Here is a 5,737-nt window from a genome sequence, read left to right as displayed (position 1 = left end):
TTCACCTTGTGGCAGAATGCTTCATCGAGTCTTCATTGCCTTCCTTTTTCCTGAAATACATTAGTGATTAGCTGTTGGTCCTTCGCATTGGTGCACAAACATGGCATGGAAGGATGTATACGAGCTGATAGATATTTTGAGATATACACAAGCGACTCTTGCATCAATCATCCCTCTGCCATGCTTGCTTCTTCCCTTGCTCTTTGTCTCAAAAACTCCTTTAAGGTTTTCATGAACCTTTCAAGGAAAAACATCCATAGAACATGAACAACACCACATAACACCACTTCATCAAGCAAATGCACCACAAGATGCAATTGACTAGTGAGAATTGTTCTAGGAAAGTTATCCTTAATTATACACATTGCCTCAATAGTTTTGAGATAAGCCATCTCAATCGATGTAGGATCTATCTCCTTTAAGGATATGTACCTACATACGTAGCATCATGTGTACTATTTACCAATACATAACTTGTGAGCACATGAGAATACCAAATATGTAATATAACATGGCTAGTGAGAATTGAAGAGAAGATTCATACCTCATCAAGCTTCCCATTTTGAAAATAGCCTCTCTCACCTTCTTGTCTCCACAACCAACTATAGCAATTGGAAAAATAAACTATGTATAGAAAAAAATGGAAGTTAGTTTATGAGCCTACAAATTATGTACCATAAAGAGAAAATGAAAGAGAATACCTATAATATCTTGTGCCAATCATGTGTCTTGAGGCCATATAATTGTACCTCTCCTTTATTTTTGGTCTTTATGAAGGCACCCTTCAGTGAATGCATTACTCACGTTGGTGTACAAAAAGAGGCAATCACACTTTTCACCTTATTGTGCTTCTTCTTGGTTAATACCCATGGTGCCTTTAGTAGGACCATGTTGCCACTCTCACTTTCAATTGGCCATGCACTTTGAAGGCGTCCAATATTTTGTAAGTCATCCCTTGCACCCTTTATATCTCTTTTGCTAATTAAATGGTCCCAAATATTTGTTTGCCACATTCTTAAAGAAATGCATGGGATCTAAGAGACGATTGATCTTCATGTCACACCAATATGGAAGTTGAAAGAAGATTGAGTGTCTAGACATCCCATCGGTGGATTGGGGTGCTTCTCCATGCCTCAAACCAATATCTACCTCTCATCACAAGTGCTGAGACCTCATGTGGCACATACTTGGGATGTGAAGGAGGGAGAAATAGATGATGTTTGTTATACACCACCTTCCTAAATGTAGAGGGTGTTTGCAAAACAAGTGATGGTCCACAAATTGGAAATGCATGATTTTAGGAGGTTTCTAAAACTATTTTAAAATTGATATGATTGAGATAGATATATAAACTTAAAGTTTAGATGTTAAAGCTTAAAGTTATCCAGTTCAAGTAGGTATGTGAGAACTCCGAGAACTCGGGGTAGTCATGCATCGTCCAAAGAAAAAATCCTTTCACCTCTGCCTCATGCCTGTTTACTGGCCTTGAAATGTTATGTACTTTGATACCTCGTTGTAGTGTCTCAAGCTCCTCAATCAAAGGCTCGAGGTACACATCCATGTTCACCATATTATACTTGCCTGGTACAAGGATAGGAAGCATGATATGACCTTTCCTGATTGCCACCCATGGAGGGAGATTATAATTCACCAATACAATAGGCAAAGTAGACTATGATGTGGACTTGAAGCCAAATGACTTAACACCATCCATGCCTAAGCCAAGACATAAGTGACAGGGCTCACCTTTAAACTTTGGCCATTGATTCTCCACATGTTGGGATGCCACTAGTGAATCAGCTATGATCCTCATGATGCCATTGGTTGAGCAATGATGAGTAGCATGTAATTTCATGAGTTTCAGCAATCCTCTTACATTTAAACATGTTTTGGATGTGAGGATTGATAGAGGTGTCTCAAAGCCTTTTGTGGAACTTTATCTCCTTGCAAATCATCCCTATAGCACCTCTCCCCACATTTTAGACATTATGTTGTATCTTTATTAACCCCTCTAAATAGCATGCAATCATTGAGACATACGTGTATTTTTGTGTAATCCATACCCAACATAGAGAGAATTTAATGACAACCATGTTGGAAATATACAAACATGAAGAGATACGGACATAGTAACTTAGATATAGAGAAGGAGGAAGAGAGTTACACCATATACGCCTTCAGAAGACTAATTCATATTGATTGAGTTTATATGTATATAGGTGAGATCTAGGTCAAGTTAGGGTGTGATATATATAGCTCCAACACCCCCACTCAAACAAAGGTCTCTATCTACAAGTGAAAAAACCCCTTGGGGAGTACAAGGGAAAAACCAAAGCCCCTATACAAACATATCATATACAAAAGATCAATGTGCATAATGTGAGAGAGTATCTAGAAGGATACAAAAATACATTTTGCACAAGTTTAATTATTCAGGGTGTGAGTGTGAAAAGTATTAATCTCCAAAGCATGAAGCTGCAACAACTTGGAGTTCTTTGAAACGTACCCAAATTATGTTCTATATTCTAACATAAAATTTTCCAAATCATGCAGAAAACAAAATCACTCATACTTCAGAAAAATGAAGAGTTTTTCAATAAATCATATTCATTTGCAAAATCCAAAGTAACAGTAATATTTGTCAATACAAAAATCTAAAAAAATCATAGAGAGAGTCACCAACAATAGATCTAGCCAATAGGGCCTTTCTCTGACACACCCGTCCACCAAACCACCATCTGGACGTCGTGGCTATCCTGGGTATACCTCTAGTAAATTTCATCCACTCTGGGTTCTACCAAATGGCTCCCAAAGGGCATAAATAACAATCTTTGTTCGATGTTCCCTGTCTAAGGACGGCCGCCCGAATCTTAAAATCTCTCTCTCTATCCTCCTGCACAAGAAATTCCTCAAGGCTATGAAAGAAGCCCAAAAAAATAGCCCACAAGAATTAGTAGATTATCATGCACGAAATCATCAAAGATAGAATTTTTTTTCTAAAAACATGCGTTCAAACCAAATCTTTTCTAAAAACTAGAAAGTGGTGTCGGATTTGTTTCGCGAATGCCAGCCCCACCACATGCGGAATCTCCCAAAAATCTGAACACAGACTTTATTTGTCCTATGATGAACTAACTTTCTTTAATTAGCCTTTCTTTATCTACACCCTCATGATGCGAGGTCGTATTACTGAAAATTAACGGTCAAATTGGTGTCTAGGGCTCGTTTCGGGCACTCGTTGCGGCAATTATATTTATTATGTAAACCCCCATATGAGTTTCCTTTAGGCTAAACCACTCACTATGACCATCTTATACATTATCTAACATGGTTAAGTATAGAATAGAAATCACATACAAATGACACCCCAAAACATGCATAAAAAGTCCCAAAATTGACTCAAAAGCGACATATCTAAATTACTAAATTTGTGACCAAACTTAATCTTTTATGTCGACTAAGTATTTCCTACTATTCAACATTGAATATAGATGCTAAAAATCACCGAATCAAAATCGACATATCTAAATTACTAAATTTGTGACCAAACTTAATCTTTTATGTCGACTATGCTAAAAATCACCAAATCAAATGGATCTAAAAATACGTACATATGAGTACGTCACATTCTCCCCGGGTAAAAAAAAAGAGCGTTGTCCTCAGCGCATGAACTGAGGATAGTGAGTCCTCATATGATCCTCGAAAAACCAAGTGGCATCTTCAATTGGATATGTCTTCCATTTTATTAAGAGATCGACTATTTCCCGATGTCTAAGCTTATTAACCCTGCGATCCAAAATTGCCTCTGGTTCTATCTCAAAATTGCCCACTTCCTCCACTCTTGTACTGTCACCCAATAAGTGATTTGGATCAGCTAAACATACTTCTTCAATAAGCTAATGTGAAATACATTATGTGCTTTAACTCCTTCTAGAAGTTGTAGGCAATAAGCTTGTGTTCCATTCCTCTTAAGTAGGTCCTACATATCTAGGTGCCAATTTTTTAAACTTCCCAAGTCTTAAAGAACTCTTCTTTGGTTTCACCTTTAAGACTACCATTTCACCTTCATTGAATTCTCTTGGCTTTGTTCTCTTGTCTGTATAACTCTTTTGATGACTTTGAGTGATTCTCATGCATTCCCTTATGTCTCTTGTCTGCATCTCCATTTCATCAAGCATCTGTTTACTTATCAGAACCTTCCCAATAGGATCATACCATAATACAGGTGACATGCAATCTTGCCCATATAATGCTTTGAATGGAGACATTCTAATAGTAGACTATGGACTACTATTGTATGCATATTCCACCATATGTAAGTATTCATCCCACTTTCCAGGTTTATCCATGCAATACATTCTTAACATATTCTCCAATGATTCACTCTTTCTATTTTCCCATCACTCTGAGGATGATATGCAGTACTCATATCAAGTGATGTCCCAACAGCTTCTTTAAAGAATGCATGTGCCAAAAATTTGAAGTGAATCAAGAATCTCGATCTGATACTATACTTTTAGGCATACCATGTAACTGTGCCTTTCAAATATTTAAGAACACGTTTGTTGGCTACAGTCCAATGCCCAATAGAAGGAGAAGCAAAATGTTGCTCCAAGAAATTAGCTGCAAAAAGAATATGTGGTTTTGTGTTTAAGCTAACAAATTGTAAATAGCCAATGAGATAAGCATAAGGTTGATGTGGGGATAATACTTCATGATGAGTCATAGCTGTATACCTAGTGGAACTTACAAGACATAGAGTATTTACAGAATCAACATTGACTAGACCAAACTTTTCAATAATATCATCAATGAATTTTTATTGACGAAGAAACAAGATACCTTTCTGGCGATAGTGCTGAACTTGAATACCAAGATAAGAGTGACTCTCATCAAGATCCACCATCTCAAAAGCCGATGACAAAATCTTCCGTATGAGTTGCATAAAGTCAATATTATTGAAAGCAAGTATGGTATCATCAACGTATAGAGCAAGAATAACCAATAGAATACCTTCGCGCTTGACATATATATTAGGATCAGAGAAACACGAGAAAAACCCTTTCAATGTGAGGAAGAGATCAATTTTGATATATCAAGAATGTGATGCCTGCTTTAAACCATAAAGAGCGCGATGAAGAGATGACACACAAGATGTTCCTTGCCAAGAATTGAATATCCTTCTGGTTGTTCCATATAAATCTCTTCTCTGAGATCACGGTTAAGAAAAGCAGTTTTCACATTCATCTGATAAATCTCCAAATCAAAATGAGTAGCAAATGCCAAAAGGACACGTATGCTAGTCATGCGATTAATAGGGAAAAATGTATCATGATAATCAACACCTGTAACTTGTGAATATCCTTCTGGAACCAAATGAGCTTTGAACTTATCAAAAGATCCATCAGACTTTGTCTTTGTTTTATACACCCATTAAGAAATTATCAAAGAAAAGTATTCATTTGCTAAAGAATTAGTCAGAGAAATGACTATTCTTTTTGAGAGAGAGATATATACAAAAGAAAGCATTCTAAATAAGCATAAAGATTAACTTTTTCTTGATTACACATTAAGATTCTTAGGGAAAGCTTGATTTGAATTTAAAACAACCAATTAGAAAACTTCTCAACCTTGAGAGGGGTTGAGAAGAATAGTTATTTGAGAAAATTAACAAAAAACCATAAAATTCATTCTTACCTCAAGGATTAGCTTGCTTCTTTTTGTAGAAGTGAAGCCC

This window comes from Cibotium barometz, chromosome 51 (assembly GCF_041138505.1).
Source record: "Cibotium barometz isolate CiBa-2024 chromosome 51, ASM4113850v1, whole genome shotgun sequence".
Lineage (NCBI taxonomy): Eukaryota > Viridiplantae > Streptophyta > Polypodiopsida > Cyatheales > Cibotiaceae > Cibotium > Cibotium barometz.
This window is presented reverse-complemented; position numbering follows the sequence as displayed.